Source organism: Fistularia commersonii, chromosome 12 (genome assembly GCF_037954325.1).
Source record: "Fistularia commersonii isolate RoL2024-O1a breed Wild chromosome 12, RoL_Fcom_v1.0, whole genome shotgun sequence".
Lineage (NCBI taxonomy): Eukaryota > Metazoa > Chordata > Actinopteri > Syngnathiformes > Fistulariidae > Fistularia > Fistularia commersonii.
In genome coordinates this window covers 17999313-18019024 of record NC_141295.1, presented here as the reverse complement: position 1 = coordinate 18019024, position 19712 = coordinate 17999313, and the positions used below count along the sequence as shown (strand labels likewise).

Genomic DNA, 19712 nt, shown 5'->3' with positions numbered 1-19712 from the left:
AACACTGGCGCAAAGAATCACGTCTCTACTGATTTCAATGCATCGTTCTCCGAATTTGTCAAATGTATGGTGGCATTACGTTCATCTTTTTTTTTTTTTTGTTCACGTGTAAAACTGATAAAGAACTATAATCCCCTCTGCAAGATTATCAATCGCCAAAACTCAAATCCAGCAAGAATGAATCTAGTTCTGCTGTCCTGTCTCTGCCTGTTGTCATCACCCTATTGATGAAGTGATAATGTTCAGGAAGCCATCTACACTGGCACCGGCGGCGAGAGCCATTCGTCACGCTCCCGCGGTTTCCCCTCGCAATCGAGCTCCTGAATTTTGGGTTCCACGGAGCACGCTGCACTGATTGCTGTGTCAACAGACATGATCATCCTGCAGCTGCTCCCCGAATCTTCTGGTCACGAGCCAAGGATCACTGGGGTATGGTGAAAAGCTGACAAGCGATAGGCGTTAATGATGCGACCTTAGGGTCAGAGTCGGGGCTATCAGGGGACCAATAATGTACTAAATGGGACAAGCACCCAAGTTTAATTACCCTTTTTAGATTCTACCTGGCAGCTGCGACTGATGTTATCCTTCAGCTTGCAGCAGACCGCTTCAACGTCAACATCAGAGCAAAGATCTGACGAGCCACCGGCGTTTACGTTTAACTGATCCGACGTTGCAGTTTGAGTTCCTCGTCACCGTATTTGCCACAGTTTGATCTGGATAGAGTGAAATGCCAGATGAGAGAGGGCAGGCAAACTATTAAACTAACATGATACGGCAGCAGCTTAGGATACCTTTTACTAAAGTACCAGAATGGGCTACGTTAATAGAAAGTGACACACACTCCTGCTCAAACACACTGACGCTTTGCCCTATGAGACACTCTCAACGACAGCGACCGCATTTCAACACCCAATTCATTATCAGCGTCTGCGAGGCCGAGCCGTTCCCTGTTCAGAAAGTGGCAGGATATAAAAAGCGGACGAGATTTGCATTTCAAATTAGTACATCATAAATCAAAATACAATAGCGTCCAGAATGTTGCAATATTGTTTTCTTTCAAATTAGCTCAGGAAATGGCACAGAAACGCCAATGTGTTTTTGTTGATATTGTGTTTTCAAGATTCGAAGCCAGACTTGGCACAAATCACGGCGAGGCGGAGACAAGCTATCCACACGGGACATACTTATTCCCGGAGTATTGTAGTACATAAACAGTTTGACAACCATTGTTTTGAAGTTTCCCACAAATCACAGCTCTGTAGCACAGGGCAAAGTAGTTTGCCCCTTAAAAGGTTAAAATGAGGTTTTGCTGCTGTTGAGCAAAGGACATGGCATCTTGCTGAGGTAAGATCCGCGGCGCTAATAAGTTTGGTTAAACTGTCAGTGCTGCATAAATGCTGCTACATTCGCTTTTTCTTCTCAGCGTAAGTATCTCACTTTTATAGGCTATTTGGTCAAATCCGCGTCAAGAAATTGGACTTTACCGAGCGATGTTTTCTCTCAAGACCATTGAGAGTCACAGTTCACCTCAGTGTTTCTTTCGTTTCAGCAACCGCGCTTTTCACACCAAACCTATCATGCTTACAAATGCAACGCGGATCTATGACAGTATTTTCAAAAAACAGGACCATATTCTCTCCCTCCATGTCCTGGACTCTGAGCATTCACATTTTTTTCCAAGTTCCATTGTATTATCAGATTTGGGAGTCAAATCAGCTGAGATTTGCACAGTTATCTCTTGAACTAACAGACACGTCGTCAAAATCAACATGGGAAACTTGGCTCAGTTTGGCCCCGCATCCAATATTTCTTTTTTTTCTGTCAAATCTAATATGTGAGATCGATCGGTTCCGGTCTCGTCAGGATTTAGTCTTTGAGAAAACTCTGAAGGAGAGCAAATCAGGGAGGATGAAGTGTTTTAAAGGTTAAAACTGTCAACTAAAAATTCTTATACATCACTTCGGCAATGACAACACCTTGAAGGAGGGTAAAGGCTGTGAGAAAATGACAGGGAATCAAATGATAAAGGGAAGGCAGGAAATCTAAACAGAGTTTCTGCATCTCCTTGAGTGAGAGTGTGAAATGAAAGAGCTTAGTTCCCCCGTTACATTCTGCACTTTCAGGAGAAAATGCACCACATTCTCTAATTCTCTGACAAACCGCTATGTGATCCCCTCTAATGCTCGCTCTCCCTCTCGGGCTCACTCTCTCTAACACACACACACACACACACACACACACACACACACACACACATATATCTGTACAAAAATCTCTAAGCAATTTGAAACTGGCAGGTGCAACTGCATTGACGCTTACAGACATACTTTATGGCACGCCGGCCATCAATCAGGACAAAATGATATGGTTCTCCATTCAGCGTATATATTTAAGCCACTATAAGATGCTATTTACTGGTCCAGTGCCCCCTTAGATTAGATATAGTAGCCAACTGTTGCTCATCATGTTTCATCCTGCTGAGTATGTACAAGTGCATATACAGATATACATAAAACACTGCATCCTTGGAATCATTCCTTATGCACACACACACACACACACACACACACAAAGCAGGTAGGCCACTGTGGGAGAGATGCAAGGTTCCCGGAGAGATAATGTTACACTATGCATCCTACATTCATCCCCACTCCGCCTGTTCACCAGTCATTCAAATAGGTCTCACAGATAGCGTTCGTATCTGGAGGCCTTTCTGTTCCTCCCTCATGACATCATCTTTTCATGTCAGCAAGTAGCCCCAAACAAAAGGGGGTTGACTTGGACGTGCTAGACCGGAGCATTGTTTTCAATATGAAGTGGGGGATGCAGAAGCATGAAGGACTTCAAGCCATGTTGGTCTTACAGAGAATGGTCCAAGCCTTTAATTGCAGGTGAATTAACAAACATTTGCTGCAAACCATAGGTCACTGTAAACCCTTTGGAGGGTGCCAGATTTTGGAATAAAATGGACAAACCCTCAGATGAAGGCAATGGGGAGATATTTCAGAATAGACTATTTCTCCATACAACATGCAATGATGCTGATGCACCGTGCGATAACAATAGAGATTATGATATGGGATTAGGGTTAGACATGTGTGCATCTGTGTAAAATATCACAGCTGACATGCATATTACTCTCACTGCACTCCTTTTACCGTAATTTAAAAAGCTTTTTTAAAAAGTCTCTGGTGTCGCTATTTAACATTAATCCATATTCTATTAACCGGACGCGCCAATGCATGAGAATGCACTTGCAGTGGACACGGAGCCCGACCTTCACCGCATCCCAGAAGAGCTGATTCACACCGGCGGCTCGCCGCTGCTCGGAAAAGATGTCCAAATAATACTAAAAGACTTCAATAAAAGGGATAATTTGCCATGAAAACGCGGCGATATTCGCCAACAAATACCCAAAACACCCCCTGTGAACGTACCTTGAACGCACCGGGGCTCGTCTTCCAATCAGTCCCCCCGGCGAGCAGCACCCGTCCCCCCCGTTCTAGGAGGTCTTCATCCGGGTAAGACGCCGAGGTCTCGGCTTGGAGAGCCAGTGATGTAACCGTACACCTGTTTTTTTTCCCTCCCCCCTCCGGTGTCGCCGGTGTCGGTCAGCTAGCCGAAGGCAGCTCCCTTTCCCCGGGGGGAATCACCGGGGCTGGCGGAACGATGCGGGGGAAGCTGTCATGTCCGCGGCCGGTGTTAGCTAGCAGGACGCCGGGTGTTAACTTCGGCGCACCCCGGGCTCGGCGAGGGGGGAGAGAGAGAGAGAGAAGGGGGAGGGAACCGGACGGGACGCCCCACGTCGGACCGAAATTTGTCGGGAAACCTGCTCCCGTTTCCGCCCGGGACTCTAATTGAACGACGCCGCGGCTCCGTCCGCAAAATGGCCTCCGTTATTGTCATTCAGCGACGCTCCGCACGTCGACGCGTAGCCATGGCAACGCGCAAGCGGAGTTAGCATGTTTACTTTACGGCTCGCCGCTAGCTTAGCGTCGCTCTGCCGGACGCGTCAAATCGATAAATGCATAAAAGTGACATTAAAACCGAACACCTGCTGGCAGTTAATAAGGTACAGCCCGAAATGAGCTGCTGACAGCTTCGGTTTGATGCGGAGCTATTAATAAGCAACATATGGCTTGGTTAGCGTGTAGCTTTGAAACAAGCTATTAAGTTAACTTATGTATAGCAGGAGAGCATCATCTGCCTGTTTATGGGGTTTTTAGCTTTAATATATTAACAATTAAAATTGAATTTGAAATAAAAATGAATCAATTTAATTTTAATTAGTGATTCATTGTTATGTGTTACTGCTATTTTCTTTTTTTATTAATCAGAAAGAAAACTAGGGGGATGATAGGTTTATTTTATATACTTTTTTTCGCAGATTGGAAAGATCCTCCATAAATGTTGGCAATCCGAAGGCCTCTCGGTACTTTTATCCATCCATCTATCTGTCCATATACTTAACTGGCCATTTCACCTCTTGCCGGTTTAATGTGCTTTACGCTGGACTGTTCATCCATTCACACACACCGATGTTGGAAGAGATGCAGAGCAAGATGACCAGACCCACACCCATCCATCCATCCATCCGTACATCCATTCATCTATCCATCCATCCATCCATCCATCCATCCATCCATCCATCCATCCATCCATCCATCCATCCATCCATCCATCCATCCATTCATCTATCCATCCATCCATCCATCCATCTTTCCATCCATCCATCCATCCATCCATCTTGAGCTATTGTGATCGCTTGCAGACTAAATAGACATGAAGCCCAAATGTAATAGTGTAGAAATAAACCTGCAATCTTTGTATGAGACTGCTTTTAAATGTTTTTAAAACCTTCTGAAACTCCTCGGGCTAAGGAATCAGACGGGAAAGGAGAAAAAAAAGGACCCTTTTGGCCTTTTGTTTCACAACAGCCATGCAGTGAAAAAAGCAAAAGCACATAAACAGACTAGTAAGCCAACTCACGGAATAAAAGTACATTGTCTTATATGAATTCTAGAGCGGGTGCCGCAGTCAAGCATATAGGTATTTAAAATGTTTTTTAATCTGCTGCTATTGTCATTGTTACATTTGTATAGTTGATTACAGTTATAGATAATCTGGTATTAGGGATATGAGCTTTACCTTTTAATGCCAAGAAAATATTGAAAGCTATTACTGAAATTAAAATTTGCAGAGATTATAGTAACGGCAGGAATGCACATTCTACAAGCAGAAATGTTATTTTGTTGTTAACACATACAACAAGAACTCTGCATCGGTGTTCAAATTTAGAGCCATTATTGATAGCTGACCTTTGGGAGGTGTCAACGAGACCACTTCTGTGTGTGCACTTGTGTTGTTGCAAGAGTGTTTGCGTGCATGTGTTTAGTCTTTTATCACCCTCTACCATGTGCCATATAGGAAGCCCTTACTGAATCTTACTGATGTCAAGTAGGGGCCTTTTTATAGGTGCCATGTTATCCAGAGGCCGAGTCTCATCTATCCACTGTGATAGGGAGACGATGACAATGCATCATGCGCGGTATGCAGAGATCCATAGTCTGTGCAGGTGCAGATGTACAAAGGGCAGAGCGGAGGCCACAACAGCGCGATGTAGAAAAAGAAACCCGCGATGCCGAGCCCTCCCGTGTCTTCAAAGCAGTTGCTGGAACCTTCAGCTGCCACCAGTGAGACCCATGAAAAGCCTTTAATCGCAGGTAGTAGATGGAGCCGTAGATTCATTTCTACACGAATGAAATGCGGGTGTGAAAGCAATCCTTGCGTCGACCTTGGTTACATGATATAACATGCTCGAGAAAGCTGTACCATGACGGTTGTAACATAGTATTTTCATATGTACTTCACAAATATTATAGAACAGTGCCCATGATGTTGTCTCTTCTTGTTTCATTTTCTTTTTAGTTTTGCCTAGTATATGTAGAATTGCAGATTGCAGCGCAGATTACTCATGCCACTGATTTTTAAAATTTTTATTGTTTAAAAACATCATCCTGCCAATTTTTTTTTAATTTATTAAATGTTAATTTATTTCATTTGTTGCTTTTTTTTTTTTAAACCCTCACTGTTCCTTGAAGTTTCCCGTTGTCATCCCTGTTGTTGTTACTTATCTGCTACTTATCTGCTGCCTATTTGTGGATTTTATTTTATTTTTTTGTCTTGCTATCTCCTGTCTTCTGGCTTTCTATTTATATTAAACTCATATTTATATTCATATTTATTTCCCTTTTTTGGACATTATAACTGTTATGTTGTTGTGACAGGAATTTCCCCAATGGGGATCAATAAAGTTTATCTTACCTTATCAAATGTAAGCATTTCTATAGTTTGACTGCTTATCAGTCATTTGATAATATGCCAATTCATTAATTTCACATTTCTGGTTTATTTTTTACTTCCTGATCATTGACATGTATAAAATAATTTCATTTCATTTTGAAATATTTTTACACACAATAATATAATTTAATTAAAACCAAATTGGCCACATAAACTGCCAAATTGAATCTCAGCCCCAAATTTGGACCAAGCAATCATCAGTGTCAGTCCTCAAAAATAACAAATAAATAGCAATTTGCAATATCTGCAATCAAATGTTAAGCCTGTATGCTATGATAAAATGTATAACAAATAATATATATGTATAATGAAATGTGTAACAACCATCCACTCACTCATTCAGGGCAAGTTTCCTAATATTTTCCCCCCATGTTTTTGGATTGTAGGAGGAAACAGGAGAACCTGGAGGAAGCCCATGCAGACATATTATGCCACATATTATATTTTATATTTTATTGCCTTTTATATATTTTATAATTGATTGTACGTAAATATCGATTAAATTTCTTCTTATTTATTTCATAATAATTTCTTCCTATTTATTTAAAATAATATCATTAACATCAATATCACAATGACAAAATCGACAATTTTAATCAATTTTAGTGGTTGAAAGTAGCCTCGGCTGCAGCACCGCTGAAGTCCACCAGAAGCCACCATCAACATCCTGCTTGGGATGGTTGGTCGTGCATGTCAGAGGGATTGACATCACCAGATGTGTGTTACAGTTTGGTTATCAGCCACTCAGTCACCCTGTTTTCCATTACAATTTCCAAAGAGATCCACGTTTGAAGCAGCTGATACGGAAGCCTGGCCAGTGTTAGAGCGGGACGTCGGTGCTGAACGGCACGAATGCTTTCGCCATCGCCTCGCAATGATGGCGGGAACAGCGGCCCAGACGAGCTTTGATGTCTGAGAGCCGAGCGGTAGAAATACCGACACAAGGGTTTGCGACATCAGTGGTTACCTCATCTCCCCTGCGGTACCCTTCACCCCAAGTGTGTGACGGAGAGTTTCTGCAGGTCCTTCCTGCCAGCTGCTGTTCCATTTACACTCACCACTGCATTCAATAGACTTCTCTTTCATTCATTCATTCATTCATTCATTCATTCATCTACTCAAGTGTCCAGTCATTCACTCTCCTACATGTCCACTCACTTAGACACCGTAGGAGTTACGACTGCGCTGCTAACACTGGAAGTATTGTTGTTGTTGCTGCCAGTTGCAATTTTGCATGTTTATACTGTTTATCTTCTTCTTTTCCTTCGGGCTTCTCTCTTCAAAGGTCCCCACAGTGAATCCACCTTCTCATTCTAATCCTATTCTCTGTATCTTCTTCTCTCACACCAACTAACTTCATATTGTCTCTCACTACGTCCATAAATCTTCTCTTTGGTCTTCCTCTAGACCTCCTGCCTGGCAGCTTCACCTTCAGTAACCCTCTACCCAGATCTTCACCGAGTGTACACGTCCAAACCATCTCAGTCATCACTTTGTCTCGGTCATACATGTCCTGCACCCCGTGACAAATTCTTCTTACCCTTTGGGCTTTTCCCTTTAGGGGTCTCCATAGCAAATAAACCTTCTGCATTTAACCATATTCTCCTCTCCCACACCAACGACCTTCAAATCCCCTCCCACGACGTCAATCGATCTCTTTGGTCTTCCTCTCGACCTCCTGCCTGGCAGCTTCACCTTCAGCAACCTTCTACCCAGATGTTCACCATGGTTTGGACATGAAGAGAGAAGTGTACATGTCCAAACCATCTCAGTCATCACTTTGTCTGGGTCATACATGTTCTGCACCCCTGTGACAAATTCTTCTTTTCCTCACACCAACTTCATATCCTGTCTCACTATGTCTATAAATCTTCTCTTTGGCCTTCCTCTAGACCTCCAATTCCAGCCTCTGTCTACCAGTATAGTCACTATCCCTCCTCTGTCCATGACCCAACCATCTCTGACCTTCTCTCCAAAACATCTAACATGTGCCGTCCCTCCGATGGACTCATTCCTGATCCTATCCATCCTGGTCACTCCCAAAGAGAAGCTTAGCATCTTTATCTCTGACACCTCCAGCTCTGCCTCCTGTCTTTTCGTCATTGTCACTGTTTCTAGGCAGGTCTCACCCCTGTCTTGTCCACCTTTCTTTTCATTCTGGCTGATAGTCTTCTATCTCATAGTACCCTTGACATTTTTCTCCAACTGTTCCAACCTGCTTGAACCTGTTTCTTCACCTCTTGTCCACACTCTCCCATGCTCAGGACTGTTGACCCCAAGTACTTGAAATCCTCCAACTTCTTGATCTCCACTCCCTGTCCCCTTACCATCCCACCCGGGTTCCTCTCATTCACACAAATATACTGTGTTTTGCTGCAACTAACCTTCATTCCTCTCCTTTTCAGAGCATAACTCCACCTCTCTAGATTTTCCTCAAGCTGTTCCCTGCTCTCACTACAGATCACAATGTCATCTGCAAACATCATGGTCCATGGAGATACCTGTTAAACCTCATCTGTCAGTCTGTCCATCACCACTGCAAACAAGAAGGGACTCAGAGCTGATCCCTGATGGAGTCCCACCTCCACCTTGAACATCTCTGTTCTGCTCTACAGCACACCTCACCACTGTCACAGCGAGCATACATGTCCTGCACCAGTCTAACGGTTTATACTGTTTATATATTGTTTGTATATTGTCATATTGTTTAGGTGCAACTTGTTAATATAAGCCCTACCTGTTTATATATATTCTTAACACTATTTATTGATTATTCTTAGTTTTTCTATTTTTGATAACTTTTCTTGCAATGTCCATTTTCTGCTGTGAGTGGTTGAAATCCCCCGACTGTGGGACGATTAAAGTAATATTATAATCTATTCTATCACTAAAGAATATCTTTTAGTTCTGCGTGCATTTTCTGTTGTGTGCTTCTTAGACTTTGTCACTGCATTGACGGCTGCGCGAAAGGCTTCTTTCCTTACTATGCCCCGATAGCGGCTGTAATTTCTTAAACAACATGCCGAGGGAGCAGCACCTTTTCCCCATCTTAGTGCGTGACGGCAAATTTCCCTACCACATTACCGCTCGATTCAGATGTGCTACAAAAAGCGATGTTTTTCCTTCCATGGCCTGTATCCCGCCCTATTTCAAGTTTAAAGAAAAAGGTTCAGGGTCGCTTCTGAGCGCAACGCTGAAATACGGCACCAAATGCAAAACCTCTTTCTCGACAGCTGAGAGATTCTCCAGGGAGCACTTGCTGTATCCTCTTCGCTGTACCGACAGAAGCTCTGTTTTATTTCCACGCTTTTGTTAGACCGCTGCGTCCTTGCGGAGCTGTCTGCTCCTGTATTAGTGACACTATTTTGTTTTTCAGCACATCTGCGGGGCCGAACCCGCCGCGCCTCATCTTTCTAATAGGGAGTCGGCAGCCGTCAAGCATTCCGGGGTCAGTCTGCACAAACAATGGCTGTTTAATGAGAGCGAGCAAACACTGTGATTCAGCAGCCACATTCATGTACACTTATGTAACAATAACATGTCGTGTGAACGGAAACTGTTGTCATTCAAATTAGCATTTCACGCTCCATTAAAAAAAAAGCGCATTCCTTTGCTTTCGCCTCTTCAGAAGGATAAAGGTGTGAATTTCAGATGATATTACATCATCATTTGTAGTTGCTGCTAACAGCTAACAGCTAAGACAATTTATATTTCATTATATTTCTTATTCTTCCTCCTTGCCACTATTATCTATTCCTGTTATGTTTTTTACTTGAAACTCTGGCACAACAATTTCCTTCGGGATTAATAAAGTCGTTCTCATCTCATCTCATCATCATGATATACCTATTTTGAGATCCGGTGAGCATTTGTTCTGTGAAACCAACTGAAAAGATAATTCCTTATTTATTAAATTCACGGTTCAGGGCCTATACATTTCAATGATTATGTTGGTATCTCACTATTATTATTTACACATTTCAATCCCACCCTGCTCTCATTCTAGAACACCTACTCTGACTCTAGAGGCCGGCAACGTCGAACACCTCCCTGCTTTTCCTTAACGGGGCATAAAGCGCAGGCAGGGGGCAGCGCAAGTCGGTTACATAACATACCTCTTCATGTTTTCCCATGTGTGTCTTCCAAACACAATCACCGATATATCGTCCCCCCCGGAACACCGTTCTAATATTACTCTCCACTTCAACCGCTAACTTCGTCCGCCGCGGGCCGGCCAGGCATCTCCCGCGTGACCGCTAAGCGTACTGACGCTAAGTGGATTGATAAGTAGCGTTGCGGTTGATGAAATGCTGCATAGCTGAATGCTGATGCGACGTCTGCAAAGGCGCTCGTTAGGGATCCCGATGAGATTATGCCAACGAGAGGTTGGAAAAAATTCAGAGGAACCTGATAAGCAACTAATTAGTTTGGCGGGAGTGCAGAAGTACTTGCATTTCACTCATTTTCACTTGCATCGCACATTAGCGGCGTGCCCATAAAGCACCGAGCTACATTGTGTCGGAAGAAAATGCAAATAAAAGGATTGTCCTGAATTAAGTGTTGCATTTTGATGGATTGATGCGTTCATTCTCTATGGCATTAGAGAATGCATTATGATTTTTTTTTCTTTTTCATTCTGGCCGCTTAATCGTGACTTGTACAGGACTGTCTCAGAAAATTTGAATATTGTGATAAAGTTCTTTATCTTCTGTAATGCAATTTCAGGATATTCTAATATTATGAGATGGGATTTTTGAGTTTTCTTAAGATGTAAGCCATAATCAGCAATATTAAAATGCTAACAGGATTGCAATATTTTAGTTGATTTGTAATGAATCCAGAATGTATGACATTTTTGTATGACAGAAGGTAAAGAACTTTATCACAATATTCTAATTTTTTGAGACAGTCCTGTTCATGCATAGAACGTGACACTCTATTTCACCCTTCTGCAGGCTGGGCTTTATCTGAAACCCCTCCCTTAAAAGGGGCTTCCAGGTTCGTCCTCCCCCCGTTGTGACGTTGTCGTCTTTTAGCAGTCAACCAAAGTGCAACACACACACACACGCACACGCACACACACACACACACACACACACACACACACACAGGGGTAGGGTTTCAAATATAACTATGGAGTTTAATTTCTCTCATGAAGCGCTGTGAAATTAATATTTAGTGCATATTTTTTGCAATGATCTGTGTCACATGCTGCAAACACATCTTATGTTTGATATCAAAAAAAGGCTTGAGTATAATTATTTACCCATCTTATTGTTTTTTTCCCATTTATCATTCTATTAATGACCTTCATCCACCTGGAAGTGCTTGCAAGGAAAGACTTCCCCCATTTTATGGACACAATTCTTTAAATTCCACTGTGCTGTTTACTCAGTTCCATCTAAGTGGACTGAAAATTAAAATATCAAAGTGATTCTGGAACTAAATACATAATAAATGTTTGCATCTCCTTATGATTTCAAAGCGATGGCACCAGAGCTGCCTTGCAAGGCGCGAACCACACAGGACCCCGATTGAAGCGACAATCGGAGGGACGCCCGTTTGCTAACTCATCCACAACTGCACCGTGATACATATAAATGTATTTCTTTGCAGATCAATTTTTACTAATTACTAATACAAAGAATTACTAATAGACTCCTAAAAAGCTGACACTCATTCTTCTTTTTTGCACTTGGAATTGCTGTTCTGTTGCACCTGCACTTTGTGAGTTGCACACTGAGCTGCACCCACTGTTTTACTTGCACCGCCAACACCTTTCATATTTATAATAATGTTTATGCTACCTATTTTTTATCAGTTATAATCCAAATGCAAAGTAAGACAGCAAAGTAAGACTTTCATTGTACAATGCAGGGGTTTGGCAACCCTTTGATGCAGCTCCCTGTGGCTTTTGAGTATTTCATTAAAATGTATTTTATGGTTGTTTGTTCTTTTTTAAAATGTAATCTTGAATGTGAAGATTATGGCGATCCTGGAACATCTTGATAAAATGTCTTAAAATATTTTTTTTAATAAGCGACCGCACGTGCCAGTAAATGGTTTGCTACCGGTGAATTATTTAAGTTTGTCTTTTTCTTTTTTTTTTCATGAATACAAGGAGGACTTAAACAAATATTGAATATTTTGTTTAAAAGTAACCTTCACCTCAACATCCTTTTTTCCCAGAGTTGAAAATGTTCTGTTGCATGCAGAAATGTCATTTAATTTTTTCTGCAGTTGTTCGTTGATTTAAAAAAATGCAACACGTATTTTATTCATATAGAAAAATGAATATTTAAAAAAAAAAAAACGTTATTAGCCGTGTCAATTTATTTTAAATTTCACGGGTGTTGTGTGGCTCCTGGTGTTTTCTTTACTGTGGGAAAACGTCTCCAAATGTCTCTTTGAGAGGTAAAGCCTGCCGAACCCCTGGTAAAGGGAAACACGTTTCCATACCGTACATATGACAATAAACACTTTAAATCTTAAATCTTGAATCTACTAACGTGAAGGGGTGGCGACGCCAGTCGAGTTGCATCGACAGTTCGCGGAATCGTCACTACCTGCTAATTGTATTTAAATTTTAGCCTCCATTTATACCCGCATTATATCCTGTTAGCTTCCTGCGGAGCCTGTAATGACGTGATGGGCTGTTTTATCCCATCAAGCCGCCGGCAGCAGCAGGGAGCAGGAACCCAGCGGGGGGGAGGTTACTTACTGGTGCACAGCTTTTAAATGTCTGTATCGGTGTAAAAATTCAACCATTAGCAATTCTCCAAGTCATCGGTTTCAAAACGACCCATCTGAGGTAAAGAGGAATTATCAGCAGAATGTAGATGAGGTGCCTGAGGTAAATGTTTATGACGACAGTGTTATGTTAATGTGGTACAATACGTTATATGTATATATATATATGGGAAAATCGTTATCTGAAAAGTAAGAAAATTGGATGAAGCTGGCAAATATTCACTCATCCGTTATATATACGGCTTATCCTACACCCGGCTGTTTTTGGACTGATGGGCGTTCACCCTCTCATTCACATGTCTCGACAATTTAGGGTCTCCGATGAACCTCCTGTGTGCGTTTGGACTGTGGGGAGGAACCGGAGAACCCGGAGGAACCCAACCCAGACACGGGGAGAACATGGAGACCCCACAAAGAAAGGCCCTCCAACCGGGGAGCCTCTTCCTGCGAACCGATAAACCGCCGTGCCGCTAAGCTAACAAACGCTACAACAAAAAGTACAATATTTCCCCTCAGACGAGAAAGTGTTGTAAATGAGCGGAATGCTAATATGCATAGCATTCACAGCATTTTTAAATACACTTTGTGTGCAATTGAATAAATAAGTTATGTCCTCCTGCCTCGTCTTTCTTTGTGCTCGTCTTCCTCCGCCGACTCACAAAGTTCTTGGAATTATCCAATTTGCAAGTTGGACCCGATCAGACTCACTCCGTCCACATGGCTTAAGGCCCATCTGTTGACGACCACCATCAGGCCGGGCAACCACTATCACAAAACAGTCGTAACCAAAGCTTAAGATACTTGCACAAAGCTTTGCGTGCCTTCCAAGCGCTCAGTCTGGTGTCAGAAAGCCACTTGTCTCACAGCTTTTAGCAACACAAAGCCTTTGCTGCCCTTTTCAAACGTGTCCCTGGAAAACGCTTCAGACGGCGGGACTTTTATTCCGTGCTTCTTTGAAAAAGGAATGAAGAGAAGATGCGAAACATCATTCCTATCTTTGAACAAGGCTGGTCCCGCTGTCGCCCCCGACGCCCCGTCATTTTGCTCACAATTACCGCCAGCGTTTATCGCCTGCGGCATCCCAGCTTTATTTAAAAGCCCGTTTGACACCGTGGCCGCTGAAAGCCAGGCCGGAACCAAGAGGCGGCGATAGCATCGAGCTGGAGGAAAACAGCAGCACCTTGAGCGGGTGAAGGGTCGTATATTTTCCTTCGTGTTCCAAGAAACTAATTTATTGTTGGGTTTCGATTTAGTTTAAAAAGTTTATTAGGACAGTGTGCAATTACATTAAGCACAGAGGCAGAGATGTTTGTACCAGATTGTAGCTCATAGCTAATTTCCATCTGTAGTCCCGGGAAGACGATACAAATATAAAACTGTACAAATAGACAATATACAGTGATCTCTCGCTATAACGCATTTTACTTTTCACGGTTTCGCTACTTCGCGGATTTGCATCGTGCATCGTGTTCTGCATTCTGATTGGCTAAAAAGTCACTCCGCTTCTTCTCTACCTGTGCGTCAATAACGTTGCAGTTTAATACGTTCACGTACGTAAAACAGCTTGCCGAATTTACATGACGTACGTGCAAATTCTCTTGCGATTTCGAGTTTTTCTAAAACCCATAATGTTGACAAAACGCTCTGGAGCGACAAAAGGGCCCAAAAGGCAGCGGAAGATGCTATCTATCGCTGATAAAGGTAAACTTCTGGACATGCTAAGGGAAGGTAAAAGCTATGCGGCTGTAGGTCGGCATTACGGAATGAATGAATCTTCCGTTCGCTCCATAAAGAAGGAAGAAAAAAACATAAGGACGACAGCAGCAATGCATAATAGAGTATTTAATTGTATAATAATTGTAAAAAAAAGGTTTCTACTTCACGGATTTTGCCTTTAACGGGTTCTTTTTGGAACGTAATCCCCGCGAAAAACAAGGGTAAAAAGGCCGCACTTGTCTATAAGCCGCGGGTGTCCGTGTTGTAACAGGAGATATTTACATTCAAATTTTTTTCAAACTTTAAATTAAAAACATACCGGTAAAAGGACGACAGCAGCAATAAGGTCACGGTGGACGGTGCTAATCTCCGCAATTTGAAGCCTTCTGGTCACATTGATGATTAAAATTATTATTTGACAGTCCAGAACAAAAGTTATTTGTTGAAAAAGACATTTCTAAAGTACAGTACTTTTATTTGTGAAAAAAATGATTGAGCCTGTAAAATGGTTTGTTCTTTCTTTTCAATGTAAAATAGAGTATTTAATTGTATAATAATTGTAAAAAGAAATAAAGGTTTCTACTTCACGGATTTTGCCTATCATGGGTTCTTTTTGGAACGTAACCCCCGTGAAAAACAAGGGTATACTGTTTATAAAATATACAAATAGGCAATAAGATATATATAAAATATATATAATGTACAAATAGGTAATAAGATAACTATACAATATATAAACAGGCACTAAAATAAGTAAAACCCAAGTTGAAAGTGACATTGTTTTGATATTATTAGTTTGATTAATGTCTTATCAGGAGACCCCAACCCATAAAGTTATTCATTCATCATCTACATCGATCCTGGACTCTGGACCTCCATCACTGGTCTTTGACAAACAGCCATTCACCCTCACGTCCTACAGAGTCGCGCAACCGTTCGCTCAGTCATTCACACGTCATCGACAAACACTATCTGACGCAACCATACGACAAACGTACAGCGGCGTGCTGGATCCTCCAAACAACCCGGAAGGATCCACCGCCAGAAGCAGCCTGGAGGTAACGTCCACATGAGCCTCGGTTCATGTGATCCAACAGGTTTCATCCCTTTGTTTAGCTTTACCTTTTCACATTCCGGTCCAGGTAATCCCACTAAGTTGCTTCTTTGTCCCAACGAACAACACCTCCGTTAGCATAACAACCCCCTTCCACATAGTTCCTGCAGATCAACTCTTCCGTTTACGCAACAAGCCGCCATAATCTAGAACCGGCCGAAACCCCGGCGGTTAAATTCAGAAACTCCCCACAGGTTATTAGAAACGTCTTGGAGTGAAGATATTCAAGTCCATTTGTCAAGACAAGAAGGTTTTTGGACAAGAATTCACCATCACATGGATGACAAACGTGACCATTCACTTAGTCATTCACATGCCATAAAAAAAAGAACAACCTAATTTATCCCGAAGGAAATTGTTGATATATAGACGTACAAGCACTCACTCATTCATGTTTTAGACATGCAACCATTCACTGGTCACACAGATATAGAAACATACTCTTTCCCACATTTTACATACAGTTTCAAAAAATAAAGGGACTCCAAGTCAATCACACTTGTGTGAAATCAAACTGTCCACTTAGGAAGCAACGCTGATTCATTTGGACTTTTTTTTAAGGATATTAAGCCTGTCGTGTGTTTTTCCACTTTCATTTGGAGTGTGACTCCAAATCCAGACCTCCATACGTTTGATTTCCATTGATATTTTTTGTGTGCTTTTGTTGTCAGCACATTCAACGTTGAATTTAATAAGAATATTTCATTCATTCGGATCCAGGATGTGTTATTTTAGTGTTCCCTTTATTTTTTTGAGCAGCCTCATTCACATGTCATATATAGACACGCAACCATTCACCACCTCGTTTAAAAGTCATAAAGACACGCAACCACTCACTCATTCACACATTTTATAGAAATATAAACCATTCATCCTCTCGTTCATACATTAAATAGACGTACGGCCACTCAGTCATTCACACGCAGTGGAGGGCCATTAGGGCCTGCAAGGCCTTCTCTGCTGGCCCAAAAAATAGCATAATCACAGACTGATTTTAATTACATTTTGTCCAAGATTAGCTTTAGTCAGAGTCAAAGAAATCTGCCTGGATGCCTGCAGAATCAGAATTCACAGGCGCTCCAGAAAAAATAGGTGTCTATGAAACTGCTTCTTCAACCAATCCGATTTTGGACCGAGGCCTTCTAGAAGGCTACGCTAACATCAGTGTCACCCGCCTTTTGATTGGATAGTCAGAGAGTGTACTAGCCAGAGCTAGCAGGCTGCATCTCTAGCGCGCTGCATGAACACAAATATAGTTGTGTTAATGTAAATTGTCAACCCATGATGGCTGAAGGAGACATTTTCAAGATGGACTTCGCCAGAAAACGTTAAGAAAGGTCATTTTTATAGTCATAAAAGAGATATTGAGGATTGGAATGGACAAATGGAGCACTATTGAAGGCCCAGGTGTGAAATGCACTGCCCGCCATTGTTCACACGTCATATAAAACATAAAACCATTCACTCGTTCACAGTTCAACCGTCATGCCGTGTATTCATACTCATCCCCGAGGCCGTCGTTCGGCCCCGTTTACCGGTTCCCTTTCAAACGTCCGGATCAGAATTTCAAACCGCAATTGTAATTCCTCGCACCGCCTAGTCTCAGCTCCTGCACGTCAGGCTGCAATGCACAGGTTTTAAAGCACGGCGTGTCGGAGCCGTCCTGCTGATTCCGGGCTCGTATTGATGTTCTGTCACCCCGAGGGAATCACTTAAAGCCAGAGAAGAAACCGAGTCAGCACTTAGCAAGCGCCGGCCAGATGGGAAGCATCAGCTAATGCTCCGCTAATAATAATAAAAACGAAGGCGTCGATAAGCGAACAACATTTTCAGTCGTCCCTTCCCCGTCTCCCTCGCTTTATTCCTCTTTTTGAGAAACACAGAAACGTGAGAAAACGTGGGCGGAGGAAGCGACTCCCCGTGTCTGCGCTCATCCTCGGCTCAAAAACCTTCGCTTTTCTCTTCGACCGCTACTAAAAATCCAGCCGTCGCTCTCGCCTCCTTTCCTCCGGGGAGGGAAAAGGTGTTGTTGTCTGACTCCGGCGGCAGAGCTGGGAGTCTGACCTCTAAATATCATTGGTCAGCAGACGAGGGGGGGATTTTACTGCAGTGCTGTTCATTTTTTTCATTTATTCATTTATTTAGCTTTTACAGACGACGCAGAAAATGCTAAATGATCGCTAGTGCCGGTGCTCAGGCCTTTCCTCATGCCTTCACATGCACATGATCTCCTGAAAGCTTGCTTTTACTACGACGAGCGTCCGGCGTTTCATTCTGTATCATATGCAAAACTACAAGCACCGGATAAAAATAACTAAATAAATATATGTGTACAGTGATCCCTCGCTATAACGCGTTTTACTTTTCACGGTTTCGCTACTTCGCGGATTTGCATCGTGCATCGTGTTCTGCATTCTGATTGGCTAAAAAGTCACTCCGCTTCTTCTCTACCTGTGCGTCAATAACGTTGCAGTTTAATACGTACATAAAACAGCTTGCCGAATTTACATGACGTACGTGCAAATTCTCTTGCAATTTCCAGTTTCTCTAAAACCCATAATGTTGACAAAACGCTCTGGAGCGACAAAAGGGCCCAAAAGGCAGCGGAAGATGCTATCTATCGCAGATAAAGGTAAACTTCTGGACATGCTAAGGGAAGCTAAAAGCTATGCGGCTGTAGGTCGGCATTATGGAATTAATGAATCTTCCCTTCGTTCCATAAAGAAGGAAGAAAAAAACATAAGGACCACAGCAGCAATGTATAATAGAGTATTTAATTGTATAATAATTGTAAAAAAAAATAAAGGTTTCTACTTCACGGATTTTGCCTATCACAGGTTCTTTTTCGAACGTAACCCCCGCGAAAAACAAGGGTAAAAAGGCCGCACTTGTCTATAAGCCGCGGGTGTCCGTGTTGTAAAAGGGGATATTTATATTAAAATTTTTTTCAAACTTTAAATTAAAAACATACCCGTAATGTCCAAACAATTTTAAGGCTTTTTCAAAATCACGACTGATTTGTGTTTCTGTATTTGAACACGTGAAAGACAAGCTTTGTGTGACCTGAATGTCCTTTTTACTCTTTTTCTACTTTTGCATGGAGTTTTTAATTGCCGTGTCTATTGAGCACACCTGAATATAAGCCGCACCCCTAAAAATAACAAAATATGTGAACATACAAAGGCTGCACTTGTTTGTAAGCCGCAGGTGTCCATGATGTAACATGAGATATTTACACAAAAAGGTTTTTAATTTTTTTTTTTTGTAAATTAAACACATACCGGTAACATCCTGGCTGTAACACAACTGATGAAAAAGATGAATAATAAATAACGCGAGGAAAAGTCCATCCATCTATTTTCTATCCCTGCTTTGTCCTCCAGCCGATCGCTACCTCGGTCTTCCTAATACCATTAAATCCGTTTTCTTCGGTGTCGGAGTCGAACGGGCTCAGAATTCCGCGGTCATTTCATTTGTCCGATGTGACGGGGCAAAATATTTTGGCGCCGTGAAGATCATTAACACCCCCCAAAAAAACATAAATTAGCATTGTTGTTTAAGCTACAGTGTTCAAGGCATGTGGACAAAAGTAGAGGCTTAAAGTCCAGAAATTTCAGCAACAAAAATAATTCTACCCTTTTAAGTTCTTTTCTGAATAAATCCACCTTGCTATCTAAGACATAGGATGTCTATTTTGACTTTAGTTTTAATGTTTACAGCTTCTGCACTTTACATGCTGCACTGCACATGGAGCGACTGCTATTTACAC

At 42.1% G+C, this 19712-nt stretch overlaps 1 protein-coding gene across 18 annotated transcripts in view; it reads right to left on the bottom strand.

The window, feature by feature from the left end:
- sorbs2a (sorbin and SH3 domain containing 2a) overlaps positions 1 to 19712 on the bottom strand; it is a 67747-nt gene that overhangs the window by 44174 nt on the left and 3861 nt on the right. For 12 of the 18 annotated variants that reach the window (XM_086157490.1, XM_086157471.1, XM_086157474.1 and 9 more), the window contains exon 1: positions 3438 to 3890. The exons of 4 other annotated variants lie outside the window; for them this stretch is intronic. The gene's annotated coding sequence lies outside the window, so the exon portion shown is untranslated. Of the gene's footprint in view, positions 1 to 3437; positions 3896 to 19712 lie in introns of those variants that run through there. 2 more of the 18 variants (XM_086157488.1, XM_086157482.1) reach the window with 2 other exon arrangements.